An 18,730-nucleotide genomic window follows, 5' to 3' on the forward strand; every position below is an offset into this window, starting at 1 on the left:
GTGTAGGCACTGCTAGCCGACGATCCTGTGATGATCGGAGCGGCCGGGCTGGGACATAAGCCTTTGCAAGAGGATTCAGGTAGATGGGAGGGGTACCATCTCGGACTTTGTATGCTAGTGTTAGCAATTAGAATTTGATGTGTGCTGCTAGCGGTAGCCAGTGGAGCTCAATGAACAGAGGGTTGACGTGTGCTCTTTTTGGCTGATTGAAGACCAGATGCGCCGCTGCGTTCTGGACCATTTGAAGAGGTCTCACAGTACAGCCTGGAAGACCAGTTAGAAGGGCATTGCAGTAATCGAGGCAGGAGATGACAGTAGATTGCACCAGGAGCTGGGTGGCATGTTGTGTTAGGTATGGTCTGATCTTTCGTATGTTATACAGCGCAAAGCGGCATGAACGAGCAACAGAGGCAACATGATCTTTAAAGGTCAGGTGTTCATCAATCACAACACCCAGATTTCGAACTGCCTTTGCCTTTATGTTTATGTTTATGTTTATGTATTTAGCAGACACTTTTGTCCAAAGCGACTTACAAGTGATAATCGGCATGTTGCCCTTGAGGCTAACAACAACAAAAACAACAACTTGACATCAATAATGGAGAGGAGGGAACAAAGGAGTGGACAGTAGAGGGGGGCACAGGTGCAGGGAGGGTGCTAGTTTACAAGATGCTCTCTTAAGAGCAGGGTCTTCAGGAGTTTCTTGAAAATTGAAAAAGAAGCCGCAGTTCTGGTGGTGCTTGGAAGGTCATTCCACATTTGTGGAACGATGCATGAGAAGAGTCTGGATTGTCCTGAGCGTGGTGTAGGCACTGCTAGCCGACGATCCTGTGATGACCGGAGCGGCCGGGCCGAGACGTAAGCCTTTGCAAGAGGATTCAGGTAGATGGGAGTCGTACCATCTCGGACTTTGTATGCTAGTGTTAGCAGTTTGAATTTGATGCGTGCTGCTAGTGGTAGCCAGTGGAGCTCAATGAACAGAGGGGTGACGTGTGCTCTTTTTGGCTGATCGAAGACCAGACACGCCGCTGCATTCTGGACCATTTGAAGAGGTCTCAGAATACAGGCTGGAAGACCAGTTAGAAGGCCATTGCAGTAATCGAGGCGGGAGATGACAGTAGATTGCACCAGGAGCTGGGTGGCATGTTGTGTTAGGTATGGTCTGATCTTTCGTATGTTATACAGCTCAAAGAGGCATGAACGAGCAACAGAGGTAACATGATCTTTAAAGGTCAGGTGTTCATCAATCACAACACCCTGATTTCGAACTGCCTTTGAAGGAGCCAGAGATGGGAAGTCATTTTGGATTGAGATATTGTGCTGTATGAATGGTTTTGCTGGGATGACAAGTAATTCAGTTTTAGAGAGGTTGAGTTGGAGATGGTGGGATTTCATCCATTTTGATATGTCAGAGAGACAGTTTGATATTCGTGCAGAGACAGTGTGGTCGTCCGGTGGAAATGACAGATAGAGCTTGGTGTCGTCTGCATAGCAGTGGTAGGAGAAGCCATGTGATCGAATGATCTCACCCAGTGAGGTGGTGTATATGGCAAAGAGAAGAGGTCCCAGTACAGAGCCCTGGGGGACTCCTGTGGCAAGATGGTGCACGGTAGAGGATTGTCCAAGCCAAGATACACTGAATGATCGTCCTGTGAGGTACGATTCAAACCAGGCATGTGCTTTCTCTGTGATGCCCATACTAGAGAGTGTGGACAAAAGGAAGCCATGGTTGACAGTGTCAAATGCAGCCGATAAGTCAAGCAGGATAAGCACTGAGGATTTGGCAGTCGCTCTAGCTTCTTTAAAATAGAGTTATTCATTATCACTTTTCCTCTAAACAATACATTCTCACACCCTAAGCATCGAAAATTGACGCGGTGTGACCAAGCATTTGTTTCCGACACATTGGGTGCCCCTGCCCATCAGAGGCAACGCGCTGTGCCAGAGCGTCAGTATCCGATGCCTGTGGTAAAACAGAGATTTCACCGACATTTCACCTCTAACCTCTAGCGATTTAACCTTCCCCTCACCCTCACCCTAACCTTACCCCAGTGTGTAAATCTAAATTTTCCGTTAAGCGTGTGTAACCCACTCCAGGCCAGGCAATGAATACTAGGTCTGTCCTCAAAGCCAAAGTGCATGAATAAAACGCAATCAGACTTTAATTTCCAGAATGAACGTATTTACTAACAAAAACAGGATATAATAATAATCATGTAAAGTATTGCCTTTATATTTATTTATATATTATATTTTTATATTTTATATTCTTATGATACTATGACAGAAATTACAAAACACAACACCCCGTATGATTAATGGAAAAAGGTAACACAAAGTAAATCCCGTGATTTCCAGAGTCCACGATTTGTTTTAGAAGAGGTCTCCTTTGACAGTCCAACCAGCAGTCTTTATCTCTCTTTATCCAAAGGTGAGACCATATAGTAGAGCTCCGGGAGTTGACGTCACTTCTCCGGGCATGCAACAGTTCAAATCAAAACGGCGCCACATTGGCAGGCAGAAGCCCGCAGCTGGACTATTTGTTATTGTCAGAAAACTCAATCAAACAGGAAATATGGTAGATTCCTGTTGTGCCCCAGGATGCAGAACAGACACGGACAAGAGCCATCTACAGAATTCCCAAGATCTGGAACGCCGCAAATGTTGGATCATTGCAGTAAAACGCGCTAGTGAATTTGCCAAACAGTAAATGTGCACAATGAAGCAGCTGCGGAGACGAGCTCAAGGTTAAAGAGTCGCTCCTCGTCGGAGCGTCCATGACCTGCTTAAATCCTGTTTGAAGAGGTGAGGCGAGCAATCAGTTCATTTGCTGCAGGTGTGATCCCTGATCCGCGTCCTGGAGATTCCTCCCCTCGATATTGCCGCTGTCTGTCCTTGTTGCGGGGATCCTCCCCCGTTGTCCCGGCAACCCTGCACCTCATTGCAGCAGGAGCTCACGCCCCCACTTCTCCTCCAAGGACCCGAAGTTGTGTGAAGTCCCCGGTAACAGAGAAAACAATTACTCAAAGCCCATAACACCGGGCTAAAATGAAACTGTGGGATGCCAAGAGTAAAGGTTTTCACTTATGCAGCGACCACTTCATATCAGGTACTTAAACCAACGTTTCCTCAACTGTGTATGGTATTTATTTTAAATGCTTTTATTACAATTCTTAGTGGGCTTCCTAAACTTATTTTGGCATGGCTTTTTCTGTCTTATTACTCATAGCAACAAGTAAACGTCACGTAAAACGTTGCCTCATGATTTCTGCATGCTGCTGTTTACGTGTTTTATGATCACAGCAATTAACAGGCTAAGCAGTATTTAATTTTTAAGCAATGGTTGATCAATTGTCAGATCACACGTAAAAAGCACTTTGGATTGCTATTATCTATCTCACTGAGTCAGATCTCAGACAGATCCTGAGACGCTCCTGCCTGACATATTTATTTTACTCACGGAAAAAATCAGACTAGTGATTTCTCTTGGCGTTCAGTTTATACAATCAAACAGCACAACACTCTATTTAAACTACTTACATGTAAATCTGTGTTATTTGTCCATCGATCCATCCATTTTCATCCACTTATCTGGAGTCGAGTTGTGGGGGCAGTAGCCGAAGTCGAGAGGCCCAGACTTCCCTCTCCCCAGCCACTTGGGCCAGCTCCTCCGGGGGAATCCCAAGGCTTTCCCTGGCCAGGTCCAGTAAGAAGTCCGCTCCGACAGCTTCTGGCGTTTTTAAAAAGTATCCCAGGGGCATGGTAAGGGTCGGATATGTTTAGTCTATTTAATTTCTGACTATATAAAATGATTTCTTCGGTTTTAAAGTGTGAAATAAACTCAGACGAAGTAAAATCCAAGCCCATCCCGTTCATTTTGTTTACCTTTGTTGCCTGCCAACATGGCGTCTACTCTCTGAGAGTCACGTGATGTCCGGTGCTCTATAGACTCAAGATGATGTACAATTGTCACATCAGAGGTCCTACCACATCACAGTGGGTATGGGTGGCTGGCCATCCTGGATCGCACCACTGGGAATCAACCAAAAGGGTCAAACAAGCAACAACAAAAACCTGACCTAAGTAAGACCAGAAAAAACAAATTAGTCAGCTGACAAAACAAGTAAAGAAAAAGAACACAAATCAAATATGTGACAATTTGATTAAACACACATTCATCATATAACACATCCGTTTCTCAGGGCAATCAAACAGGTCAAAGCAATCAATTTAAGTGCACTTAGGTCAAACTGGACAGCAAGGCCAAGTTCAGTTAGGTTCACAAGATTATGTTGTACAACTACTTTCCATACTTTCACAAAACAAACCCATACTTTCACAAATAAAATAAATAAATCACAATGACTCACCACTGAGTAGACCTGTCTAATTACAGCATGAGTGTCTGAATACTGGGTGATGGGTGGTCTGCTGCAGTGTTAAGCAAACAACAGTGAGGCCCACATTTACACTGACTGCAAAAGCCAATTGGACAAACAACTCACCGGTGCATCAACCCTGCTCAGACTGCTGTACACTTAACATGAGTATGAGTTCGGTCTGGAGTTCAGTTGATACTGAATGACTCTAAATCACCAGCTCCGATATGCCACAGCGGAGTGCAAATGAAGCAAAACAGGAAGCACCAGGTAAAGGAGGGTTCTTACAGGCACACCATTAAGGGAGCGGAAGGTGTAAGTCATGAAGTGAAAATGGTGACAGAGCGGCTCCCTGGGTTGCATGTGTTTGAAAGGAACGACGAAACGCGAAACAAAGCTTTGCATGCGCAAGCTGGTTAAGGCTAGGATAGGGGTGAGGGGAATGTTAAATAGCAAGAAGGTAAAGGTCACAATTCGGTCAAAGGTCCGTTTTACCGCGGGTGTCAGATACCGATGACCTGCCACAGCGCGTCGCCACCCGACTCGCAGAGGCTCCCTACGCATTGGAAACAAACGCCTGGTCACACCGCACCATTTTTTAACGCTTAGGGTGTGAGAATGTGTTGTTCTAAAACAAAATGTCTAAAATATCCCTTTCATAGACCCAATTTTACTTCACTCACTCGTTAATAACATACCAGCATTTATCCATCTTCTGATTTACTTTCTTTAACACTTCAAATGTTTTTATCGCATCTAAATGGGCTGAATGTGTTAGAAAATCTATGCATTAAATCTTTTCATCCATTGCATGGAGAACCTTGCTGCTTGTATTAAATGTTTTATGTGAAACGCCATAAATGTGGACAAGGAGAGCCTCTAGGCTGCTGCAACCAAGCTAATAGGTTGCAACACACTACATTATCTACACAGGGGGAAAAGTGTTTTAAAGTTTGTTTTTCTTTCAGAAAAAGTTGAAACATAAAATTTGATAAAAAAAAATAAAAGTGATGAGTTCATGTCTTTCAGATTTTCTTAGCATTTTATTATTTAATCTGTGTGAACATCCATCACATCTCTTGTTATTTATTTAGACAGGAAAAAGCCACACACAAACATTTTCCCTTCATTATCAACTGGGCAACATGATGCAGTGGTTTTGTTTAAAAAATTGGTTGTAGTTTAACATAATTGTAAAAAAACAAAAAACAAAATATAAAACAGTTCATTCCAGTTCTTCTATTCCTATTCTATACATGAAAATTTATAAATACTTTATAAATGACTCAAAACATACATTGTTTTTGTTTTGCAATAAATAATATATTTACTGAGACAGTACAACAAAGTATGGCAACATTTCCATTGTCCAACAGTGAAGCAAAATTTTCATCATGCAACCAAACATCTTTGAGCAATATTTCGATGTTTTCCTCAAAGAACAATACATGCAGCATTTTCACAGAAAAACAGTTACGCCACATTTTGATTGAGCAACAGTAAAGTAGCATCTTCATAAATTATATTGCTGTTTGGGGGACATCCATCCATTGGAACCACTGGTTGGTCAGATGCTGATACACAGTGTCATAAAGAACATCTTGCAGAAATAGTCCAGCAATATGAATTCTTCAATGAAGGAGTATAGCGCTCCGGGAGTTGTTGTCACTTCTCCCGGCATGCAACAGTTCAAATCAAAACTGCGCCACATTGGCAGGCAGAAGCCCGCAGCTGGGCTATTTGTTATTGTCAGAAAACTCAATCAAACGGGAAATATGGTAGATTCCTGTTGTGCCCCAGGATGCAGAACAGACGCGGACGACATAAGGGAAGAGCCATCTACAGGATTCCCCAAGATCCGGAGCGCCGCAAACGTTGGATCATTGCAGTAAAACGCGCTAGTGACCGGGCTAAAATGAAACTGTGGGATTCCGAGAGTAAAGGTTTTCACTTATGCAGCGACCACTTCACACCATGTACTTAAACCAACATTTCCTCAACTGTGTATGGTATTAATTTTAAATGCTTTTATTACGATTCTTAGTGGGCTTCCTAAGCTTATTTTGGCGTGGCTTTTTCTGTCTTATTACTCATAGCAACAAGTAAACATCACGTAAAACGTTGCCTCGTGAGTTCTACGTGCTGCCGTTTACGTGTTTTATGATCACAGCAATTAACGGGCTAAGCTGTATTTAATTTTTAAGCAATGGTTGATCAATTGTCAGATCACACATAGAAAGCACTTTGGATTGCTATTATCTGTCTCACCGAGGCAGATCTCAGACAGATCCTGAGACGCTCCTGCCTGACATATTTATTTTATTCACGGAAAAAAATCAGACTAGTGATTTCTCTTGGCGTTCAGTTTGTACATTCAAACAGCACAGCACTCTATTTAAACTACTTACGTGTAAATCTGTTATTTGTCCATCCATCCATTTTCATCCGCTTATCAGGAGTCGGGTTGCGGGGGCAGTAGACTAAGTCGAGAGGCCCAGACTTCCCTCTCCCCAGCCACTTGGGCCAGCTCCTCCTGGGAAATCCCAAGGGGTTCCCCGGCCAAGTCCGGTAAGAAGTCCGCTCCGACAGCTTCTGGCGTTTTTAAAACGTATCTCAGGGGCGTGGTAAGGGTCGGAGATGTTTAGCCTATTTAATTTCTGACTATATAAAACGATTTCTTCGGTTTTAAAGTCTGAAGTAAACTCCGACGAAGTAAAATCCAAGCCGATCCCGTTCATTTTGGTTACCTTTGTTGCCTGCCAACATGGCGTCTACTCTCTGAGAGTCACATGACGTCCGGAGCTCTATAAATTTGTGCAGCAGACTTTATATCCATTGGAGAAAATTAGGCAAAATGTGGGTTTGGTGGTGGCAACTGCATGCAGAGGTGAAGGAAAATGAGGGACAAATGTGTCCGTGTTAAAAAGTCTTTTAAATACACAATATCAATACAAATGCACAAGAGTAAAGACACTACCGTAGACCCTAGACTTGACTGCAATGGTGGCGGGACTCCGCAGAAAAGCTCCACACCCTCTGTTGTCCTGGAAGGGAATTACTCTACAACAGTCCCCAGGCAACAGAGGACTCTGAATGGAAAACGTCTCCCTCTGTGCGTGCGCAAAACTCTGCACTGAGCTGATGGAAAAGTACAAGCTAAGCTTAACTCATCTCATTTTGTCACCCCTTCTGCTAATGGTCCTCTAAGCACCATGCGCCTCATTGCAGCGATGTGTATCTGTTGTGCATTCGTAGCGAATGCGTCAATTTGTTCTAAATGGGGCCTCCATGGATGGTGGGGCCAGAAGCACAGAGTGTTCTGCAAGAAGGAAAGAACGGCACTGCCTGGGGTCAACCCTCATATTCATGCAACAGTCATGGACATTTCTGGGGAACTTTGTCTCCAACTAGGTCCAGTGAGATAATCACCCTATTCCACCTGTGCCTTCTTGTTTCCTTTCTCCTGGTGGACTTTACTTCATGTAATTAGTCCATTAATCAACTACAGGGAACATTTGAGTGTGGACTAACTGTATTGTCTCCCACTGAGCCACCTTTCGTTGCCCCCAAGGCCCCCAGCTGAAGAGGCTGGCTTCCTGATTCATGACCAGGCCCAGCTGAGAAGGGCCCAATCCCATCTGTTAGAGCTGACATCCACATATGTGCACCGTGTGAAGGTCATGCATCCTGATGTGACCACTGACAGAAAGCTTTGCTGTGTTGCCATTGTAGCGTTATGGATTTATGCTCTTTTATGAAAGAGAAACCATGCTACGTATTAATTCGGAATATTAATTTTAATAAATCAATAACCAAATTTTATATTGTTCAGAAGACTCAAAGGTTGTTTTCATCCATAAACTGCCGATAATATCTGAGTGTCTGTGTTTCAGTTCAATGAGGAAACCAGTTTGACGTTTAAAAGTTTTAATTCTTCAAATTAAACTAATGATTTTGAAATTGACAAACAGGAAATACAATCAACATTGATAACTTTGTGGGACAATCTTTTTAACAGTTGATAGGCTGTTAATGCTCAAATAGACCTTCTGTAGGTGAATGAAGATTGAGAGTGATATGATGTGATTATGGATGCGTGTGGGTGCCAAGTGTAGTGAGAATTGAACATGAGATGAGATGAATGCATGTGTGCATCTGATTTTGCTTCAGGAAGAAACAGGTGTCTGAGTGAAGTGATGGTTTGGATAAACTTAGGTTTAGTGGAAAAGATGCATCAAAACGCTATCTGTCGTGTTTTGCCTCACCGAAAATCGGACCCTCTGTTGGACCCGGGACGTCACCTTAGGATATTTCATCCAGGTCACCTTGGCTGGCAAAGAAGACAAAGATGCACTGCGACCCGGTCCAGAGTTGTCCCTCGGTACACGTTGATGGTAAAGCGTTTTGTCGACGCTCTTTCTTAAGTTAATTCACTCAGAAATCAAAAGACTCGGTAATGAGTCTGCGTTAGAAGTTGCGGTTCAGCTATTCTGCCTGGCGTGGCAGAAACAGCGTGAGAGAAGGGGGGAAGAACGAGCCAACAGGCTCTGCCCCCCCTTTGGTTTTCAGGTCTGTTCTCTCTCGTTGTCCAACACGAACTGAATCAAAAGACTCAAAACTTACCAAAAACTCTCTCTTCTCAAAGCAAAAACATGTGCGTCATCAAATGTGTCTGGATTTTACTGTGGGAAGGTGTGTGTGAATGTTTGTGTGCTTGAGTGTGAAGGTCAGTACCAAACATTCAACATTATCTACTTAAGTGTGGATTCATTAATCCATTATAATTACCCCAAAGCATAAGAACCATTCATTTGATTAAACACATTTATAATGAGCAAAATGATAATGGTTATTTTAAAATTAAAATCAAGAAAAAGAAGTTTAAACTTTATGTTTTGACTTGGTCTGGGTACAACTCATGTAAACACATCTTCTGGTAGACTGCAGGTGGTTGATGTTATGGTTTCCTCCCAGACTCGCTGGCGTTCAGGTCTTAATCTGTGGGTGAAAGTTCTCAGCGACCCAGCTTTGACACAGCTGAGTCCAACACCACCTTTGTGATAGAAAACCCATATTTCCTCACGTTACACCATGGTGATGTGAGCAACAATAGAATGGCTGTAGCGGTTTTGACACCATACCAGACATCAAATGTGCCACATCTCTAGTGACCTTTAAATCAAATTTGAAAAATTTCATGTATTCATCAGTCTTTGAATAAATGCTTCTTATGCTGCACCTTCTGCACTGTAGCTGCTCAGCCTTAAACTTTGTCTTAACCAATTTGCGCATTTAATTTGGTGTTAATTAATTTGTGTATTTTATTTGTGCTGTCACCTTGATTTAAATGTTAACGCTATTCTCACTAATGCAAAGCACTTTGAATTGCCCCTGTGAATGAAATGTGTTATACAAATACAAATTAATACAAATAAAGTCGGAAATAAGAGTTTAAGGATTTGCTTTTCTGCTTTTGCTTTCCATCACAAAAAAAAAGTCAAATATATCATAATCTGATTTTTTTTGTTTTGTTTTTCGTTGGAGCAACTGCTAAATAAACAACATTCCGTTTTAGCACACATTCTGGTTAACCAGCTGTAACTTTGATGTTGTGGTGCTGCTTTTGTAATTGTGTTGTGGCTTTTTGATGTTGGGTTTCATCGATCCTCCTCATTCCCCGTACTCCTAACAAGAAGTGCATTTTAGTTTCAAAATAAAAGCTTCAAAATCGTTGGTACGTTCGCCCTGTGTTGTTTATCAAATTCAAGATAATCACGAAAAGAGCTTCAACATATTCTGGAATGTAAGAAAATGTTTTCTTGGCCTGGCAATTTCCCTCGACTGGCTCAATCAACAGGCTGTGAATTAAAATAAAGTAAAACCTGTGCCTGATGGCTTCTCACCACTGTCCTCCCTCTGGCCATCATGACCCCCCCCCACACACACACCCCACCGTGCCACTACAGTAATCTGCCTCGCTAGCAGACCTGAGCTCATCCCAGCCTGTCTCCCAAACAAGCCGCGGTGTAATTGCTTGTCAGAGCTGTCTGCGTTCCTGTTTTTCTTCTCGCCACCACGCACCTGACAAGAAACACATATTTACACACAAAAATGAAATTACAGGCAATTTTAGAGTGGGAGAGCTGCAAAGGCAACGTCTGCTATCGAGCTGTCTGAGTCAATGAACTCCTCTTTATATTAACTTGGAAAAAAAGAACAAAGAAAGACATAAAAAATACGTAATAGTTTTACTTTTTCATTATTCCACACATTCCTAACTACCTCTGTTCTCTCACGTCTCTTGAGAAAAAAAAATTATTTTCATAGTTTATTTTTCAATAATCAAGAACATGGATGTTATTGTATAAAACTGACCAGCAGTAAAATCTGCCTCCAAAGGCATAATTATGTGGAGTAATTAGTAAAATTTGCCGTCATCCACATTAACAACTGAAATTCATTTAGCCTAATTGGTTGCCTCTAGGATATTTATTGTAAATCCAAATTTTATTTAATGTGTTGAAAATCTTTTAAAGATTTTCAATAGGTAGCAGCAGCTAAGGAATTTCCTTTTCTTTTTAATTATGCTTTGTGACTTGGAAAGAAAATATTTGTTCCATTTCTATAGTCTCCGTATCAACCAAATGTGTTTTGGTTCGATTCTAGGGACCAGACAGATTAAAGCATCTTTTTAGATTCATTGGAATTTTTTTTAACAACTGGGAGCATTTTGACCGAACAGGACTTACATATTTTGTCTTCATTTAGCTTTTTTTTTTAAAGTAGTGCAGTGAATGCTGCTATTTCTATCTTCAGACAAATCACTGCCTGAATTAAAATCCTATAAACAAAGAGCATTCTTTCTCTCTGAAACTGCTATTTATTGGGAATCTTAAGGCAGAAAATGACATAAAAACAACAGCAAAAGCAGGTTTCAGTCAAGTGGAAGGAAAATGCCAAGTTTGATTTTTATATCAGACCATACAAAAGTCAAATTTGAAGTACTAACTAAAAAAAAAATAGACATTTAGATTCAAATCCCGGACAAGCCCCCAAATGTTAAATTCTTTCTAAGTTTGTTTTTAAAGAGCAAGTCACCCCCCTACCAGAGTCTAACTCCACTCCCATTTCATGTTTGAAAAATGCAACAAATGCTGTTGCCTGGCAGACCGAGAAGGCGGAGCTGCTAACAAATACACACACACACAGGCTCATGACAGCATTGTGACATCATAATGTACCAGTTTACATCATAGCATACCTCTTAGCCAATAGCGGTGGCAGATTTAAATTCAAATACAGTGCAGAGTTTTTACCTGACAACGGCAAAACACTGCCAGTTTTAGGCAGAATATTTAAATTTTAACTAAGATGCACTGAAGTGCCAGATTATTGACTACATGTGTCTGCAGCACGACTATACACTCGTTTATTTAGTTTATCAGCAAAAAAAGTTTATTTGGGGGTGACTTGCTCTTTAATTTACTTACCAGATAAATAGTTGAAAAGTTCTTACAGTTGAATGCAACATTTATTGCATTTAAAGTCCAGATCTGCCTTATTTAGTAGTGTTTTTCAGCATTTCTTTCTGTTCTTATCAAACACCACAGTACAACATACAAAACTAATAGCAACAGTACATTAGTAAAATATTTTCTTGTTTTCCAGCATTTTAAGTGAACAAACCAATATATATCCATATATATTTATCTATGTCCATCTACATAGATTAAAAAAAACATCCCATCTTACCCTCCACAGGTAGTCTCAACCTTCCAAGCTTGGGTCCTCTACCTGAGGCCTGGGAGCTTGAGGGTTCTAATATATATATATATATATATATATATATATATATATATATATATATATATATATATATATATATATATATATAAACGCAACACCTTTGTTTCTGCTCTGATTTTTCATGAGATGGACTTAAAGACCTATAATTCATTCCAGATACACAATATTACCATTTATCTCAAACATTGTTCACAAATCAGTCTAAATGTGTGATAGTGAGCACTACTGCTTTGCTGAGATAATCCATCCCACCTCACAGGTGTGCCACATCAAGATGCTGATCCGACATCATGAGTAGTGCACAGGTGAACCTTATGCTGCCCACAATAAAAGGCCACCCTGGAATGTGCAGTTTTGTCTTACAGCAAAATGCCACAGATGCCACAAGCATTGAGGGAGCTTGCAATTGGCATGCTGCAGCAGGAATGTCAACCAGATCTGTTGCTTGTGCATTGAATGTTCATTTCTCCACCATAAGCTGTCTCCAAAGGCGTTTCAGAGAATATGGCAGTAGATCCAACCGGCCTCAGAAACGCAGATGACGTGTAACCAAACCAGCGCACGACCTCCACATCCAGCAGGTTCACCTCCAAGATTGTCTGAGACCAGCAACTCAGGCAGCTGCTGAAACAATTGGTTTAAATAACCAAATAATCTCTGCACAAACTGTCAGAAACCGTCTCAGGGAAGCTCAACTGCATGCTCGTTGTCCTCATCGGGGTCTTGACCCGACTCCAGCTCGTCGCCGTAACAGACTTGAGTGGGCAAATGCTGACATTCGATGGTGTCTGGCACGTTGGAGAGGTATTCTCTTCATGGATGAATCTCTGTTTGCATTGTTCAGGGCAGATGGCAGACAGAGTGTGTGGCGTCGTGTGGGTGAGCGCTTTGCTGATGTCAATGTTGTGGATCAAGTGGCCCATGGTGGTGGTGGGGTTATGGTATGGGCAGGCATCTGTTATGGATGAAGAACACAGGTGTATTTTATTGATGGCATTTTGAATGCACAGAGATACCGTGATGAGATCCTGAGGCCCATTGTTGTGCCGTGCATCCATGAACATCACCACATGTTTCAGCAAGATAATGCACGGCCCAATGTTGCAAGGATCTGTACATAACTCTTGGAAGCTGAAAATGTCCCAGTTCTTGCATGGCCAGCATACTCACTGGACATGTCACCCGTTGAGCATTTTTGATGTGCTTGACCAGCATATACAACACCGTGTACCAGTTCCCACTAATATCCAACAACTTCGCACGGCCATTGAAGAGGAGTGGACCAACATTCCACAGGCCACAATTGACAATCTGATAAACTCTATGCGAAGAAGATGTGTTGCACTGCATGAGGCAAATGGTGGTCACACCAGATACTGACCGGTTTTGAGTCCCCAGACTCCCAATAAAGCAAAAAAACTGCACATTCCAGGGTGGCCTTTTATTGTGGGCAGTATAAGGTACACCTGTGCACTACTCATGATGTCAGATCAGCATCTTGATGTGGCACACCTGTGAGGTGGGATGGACTATCTCAGCAAAGCACAGGTGCTCACTATCACACATTTAGACTGATTTGTGAACAATGTTTGAGAGAAATGGTAATATTGTGCATCTGGAATGAATTTTAGATTTTTAAGTCCATCTCATGAAAAATCGGAGCAGAAACAAAGGTGTTGCGTTTATATTTTTGTTGAGTGTAAATATACATATATTTAAACACAATTTACACATGTGCAAAAGGGATGTAGATTGCTTTCTTTATTTCTTTATACACTGCCTGGTGCAATCAGTTGCTTCTTGTTTCTGAAACAACCGGAAAAGGAACATCTGGTGATTGTGGAAAAGATGTTAGCCTGTTTGAGAAGAGTCAGATCATTGGCATGCATCAAGCAGTGAAAACATCTAAGGAGATTGCAGAAACAAACTAAACTGTCCAACGCATTATTAAAAACTGATCTGATGAGTCCAGATGAACCCTGTTCCAAAGTGATGGGCGCATCGGGGTAAGAAGAGAGGCAGATGAGGTGATGCACCCATCATGCCTCGTGCCTACTGTACAAACCTGTGGGGGCAGTGCCATGATCCGGGATTGCTGCAGTCGGTCAGGTCTTGTCAGCAACAGGATGTGCTCTAAGAATAAGGTCAGATGACTACCCGAATGTACTGAATGACCAGGTTATTGCATCTTTCCTGGTGACATGGGCATATTCCTACATCACAATGCCAGGATTCATTTGGCTCAAATTGTGAAAGAATTGTTCAGGGAGCATGATACATTATTTTCACACATGAATTGGCCACCACAGAGTCCAGACCTTGACCCCATTGAGAATCTTTGGGATGTGCTGGAGAAGGCTTTGTGCAGCGGTCAGACTCACCCAGACTCCCTTTAGTAGTATTGCGTATTTTCTTATTTCAGCCACATGGTTTATAGTTCATGGATTCCAACATATTTTTTATCAAAGTACTTCCTATAAAAATCCATGGAAACTCGCCACCTTCCCAATAACTTGAGTATAACTAACAAGCAACCTCGACTACATAAAAACAAATCCCTCTCTAGATGTTGGACATGCTTTTGGATGTTTACGCCTGAACTGCATTGTGTTTGACATTTGTTCCAGACAGATCTGTTTGGGCCTGCTGGTATTTCAGTATGAGAAGCGAACAGAGGAGAGATGCAAAGCGAAGATGTGAGAAGGGTCATGATGAGGAAGCCTATGATTGATATTCCCATTAGTAACCCGACAAGGTGGGAACAAGGCATAGATAATGAATTGTGACACATTAATGAGCTTGTCTAGCACAGACAATACCTGATCAGCCCTCTTACCATTTAACCTTTGATACCAACACCAGAAATTGCACACAAATAAGGGTTTTGTGTCACTTGCAAAGTCAAAACATGACTTTAAAAATTGCATCAGATACTTCTCTTATGTTGAAAGGGTTGGGGATACTGGAGAAACAAATTTAGAGGTAAATGAAGCCATAGGAAGACTCACTTGCATCGTCTTTTCGGGGGGATTTATATTTTTCCTTCCCAAAGGAAGCAACAAGTTCACTGTGCTAAAAAAAAAGACACTTTTCCATCGATAGGGAGCCTAAGTCTCTCCCCTTTCCGGTCGGCTCACGGTTCCCCAGAAGGAAAGAAAAATGAATGAAAGTCAACGGGGCTAAAAACGCTTTTTTTCTAATCCGCTTTGCCTTACACCCTGGATCGCACATACAGGTGTGTTGTACTGCAATTTAAATGAAAACTGATGATGGGTGTTTCAACCACGCCTGTCGCGCACTTTGAGATTTATCAGCTTGTAAAAGTTTGCAATTAGCATGACTACAAATAAGATATCGGCACGTCGCAAATGTGACGTTGCCAGAATCTCTTCCCCCCTAGCATAGCTGCTACTTACCAAATGACCAGATTTATGGTGGTTCTTTCTTCCTGAAGGAAGGATTTCAAGTTCACTAAACTTACAGCCCTTTTCCCTCTGATTTTCTCAGTGTCTGGTTTGATGACATCACTTTCGTGAAGCGCATTTGTAGTCCTGGACATATTTTCACATTAAATAAAATAGTGTTTCCCCTCATTCAAGAAATAAGTGAGTTCTTGGTATCAAACAGCTTCTTTAAAATACATGGACATCATATGTGAAATCCATGGAACATATCAAGCGGAATTAGAAAATAACGTTTTTAGCTAACTTGCATTCATTTTTTCGTTCTTCTGGTGACCCGTGGTCAGGAAGTAGATGGGCGTTACTTAGGCTCCCTATCCCTCCCATCAGTTTTCCTCTCTTAATCTGGGATTGGGTTGCAGGGGCAGCTGCCTAAACGGAGAGGCCCAGACTTCTCTCTCCATAGCCACTTGAACCAGCTCCTTAAGGTGAATCCTAGGGTGTTCCCTGACCATGTGAGAGATATATGCCACTTACACAATAGCTTCAGCTCCACTCTGCTCCGCCCGCCCCAGCCCGGCCGTGTTTGTTCCACACTGCCTTAGGCAGGCCCGGAGTGGCTAATCGGGAGGGTCTGGAGAATTCCCGGTGGGCCGCACGGTGTTTGGGCCGCATGGGCCGGTGCTCTCGTTTTTGTTTTTTATCATTTTATTTTTATTTTTTGGTGCCGGTGTTCAGTCATGGCACTGAGGCCGCCGGGCTGATCTCATAATGCTCCTCCCGGCTGTCTCTACCTGCAGGCTGCAGCTCGTTTTTTTTTCTTTTTCCCCTATATGCGCTTGTGCGCACCACGTGACCACGCAGTTGACGGAAAGATGGAAAGTAGAAAGAGCAAGGGTGGCGCGGAGAAGGCAAGAATTAAAAAGAGGAACGCGCTGGAAACAGATGCAGCTAAAAGTGCAAAAATGAGCACCTTTTTTTCTCAAACAAGCTTGCGATCTTTAACTTCAAATGAAGATAAAACAGGTAAGGCAAGTAAAGATGTTAAACTTTACCGGCTGCAAATCACCATTCAAGTTAATTAAGCATCAATAATGAATTATATGGCGTCATGACATAACGTTGTGTAATATAATTAACAGTATGATGTGACTGATGCCACCAAACTGTCTTGTAGCCCACAAGATCCAGTAGGCCTAATAAGCACCAGGCAGAAACCCACCATTCCAGAGCGGGCATGTACAGGTAGGATTACTTATTGAGTCAGTGAACTGAATATTATTAAAATTTATATGATGAAAACTATCCTGGCTCTATATGAAAGTGTTCTAAAATGCTAGATGATTCAGCATTGATCAGAAAGCGTGTAAAAGGAAAATGAATGCTGAATTGTGACAATTTTCACACAATGTAGTGTCAGAAGAAGAGCCAGGAGCCAGCAGTGAGGGTATTGCTCCTGTTGGGATAGAAGGTGAGCCAACTCATGTGCAAAAAAGCAAACATTAGTTTCATTATAATAATTTTAATGTCCAAATAATAGTAGGGACCTGTTGTATTTTTATTAGTAAATGCACAAAGCCCACAACAGATCACTATTAGAATGAAAGTAAAATGAAATAAGCCTGCTTACTTTGCCATAGAAAATATTTTAATTGGTTACAAAAAATGTGTTTTCCATATCAAATGTGCTAAAGCTTTACAGATGATTATTTTAATTGTGTGCAGGTGAGTATAGGGAAACTGGAAAAAGTGTGAAAGGGAGTGCTGAGTCATTTCATTTTAAAGGTTTGAAAATCTCAGAACAGCTGTTTGAACAGAAGGTAGATTGTTATATTGTTAGAGAATGTGTTGTAAAGAACAATGTTGGAGATGTGCACTGATGTTCAAATACACCTACATTGTAAAGCAACTCTTTCTTGCACTGAATTACAAGGCTTTACCGAGTAGTGTGCTTTTGTAGACTATACATATAAAGTTCTAACATGATTTTAATAATAATTCATTAAGTGGGCCGGTCTGGGGTCTGAAACTCCAGGGCTGAAAACGTGTCCCACTCCGGCCCTGGCCTTAGGATTACGAACGTGATTTTGCACATGAGCAGTCTGTGGTCTGTGATGTCATGAGAGCATCTCCGAGCACTTGAGCAGAGAAAAAGAGCGCAGAGAAGTCTGCATAGTCTCTAATATTAAACAAAAGCGGTCTGAGCAGTCTTGCTTTTGGAGACTCTCTGACTCTGATACTGCATCCTGCTTTGCTGTGTCTGGCAGCATTGTGTGTGTGTGTGTGTGTGTGTGTGTGTGTGTGTGTGTGTGTGTGTGTGTGTGTGTGTGTGTGTGTGCGCCTCCTCACAGCAGTGAGAGACAGAGAAAAACGTCTTCAGTCAGAGGCTTGTTAACTCCACAGCATCCAGAATGATAGTGAGGGTAGGAACATAGATCAACCGGAAAATCATGAGCTTTATCTTACGTCTCAGCTCCCAAATGACGACAGACCGGTACAACACCTGCATTACTACAGAAGCAGCACCAATCCGCCTGTCGATCTCGTGAACAAGACCCTAAGGTACTTAAGCTATTTCCCTCAGGGCAGGACCTCATATTTTTGGTATGGTTGTTTGTCAACGCTACTGCCACTGGAAACGGAATTTCCCAGAGGACTTTTCCCACGGGATCAATCAATCAACCAATCAATCAACTAATCAATCAATCATCAATCACTCAATCAATTCCTGATCCGGAGAGGGTTTTCTACCCTTTTCTGACTCAAGACCATGGTATCAGATTTTAAAGACTTGACCCAAATGATTGTAGCTAAAATCATGTTATCATCACCTTTATGGGTTTGTCAGAAACAATGGGAATGTCGTCGTTGTCTTCCTCTGCTTATCCGGGTCCGGGTCACGGGGGCAGCATCCCAACTAGGGAGCTCCAGACCGTCCTCTCCCCGGCCTTCTCCACCAACACATATGCACTCAATGGTTTTCTCCCACATCACCTACTGTTTGACAACCTGGTCCCTGGCAAACTCCACAACTCTGAACCCACTGCAGTCCCTTTACAAAAAGCCTAAACATTTTCACCACTGTGCCATCCTATCAAAGTATAGGCTCTTTAACTGGGAAAATCATATTCACTTCACAAATGC

The 18,730-nt window shown here is 42.1% G+C and overlaps 1 long non-coding RNA gene across 1 annotated transcript; it reads right to left on the reverse strand.

The window, feature by feature from the left end:
- Window positions 1-2,206: 2,206 nt before the first annotated feature.
- LOC129165176 (uncharacterized) lies at window positions 2,207-4,438 on the reverse strand. The gene is made up of 3 exons (XR_008564574.2): window positions 4,371-4,438; window positions 3,886-4,032; window positions 2,207-3,730 (listed from the first exon to the last, which is right to left on the reverse strand). It is a non-coding gene; the product is annotated as an uncharacterized lncRNA (long non-coding RNA).
- Window positions 4,439-18,730: the final 14,292 nt, after the last annotated feature.

This window comes from Nothobranchius furzeri, chromosome 2 (assembly GCF_043380555.1).
Source record: "Nothobranchius furzeri strain GRZ-AD chromosome 2, NfurGRZ-RIMD1, whole genome shotgun sequence".
NCBI classification, from domain to species: domain Eukaryota; kingdom Metazoa; phylum Chordata; class Actinopteri; order Cyprinodontiformes; family Nothobranchiidae; genus Nothobranchius; species Nothobranchius furzeri.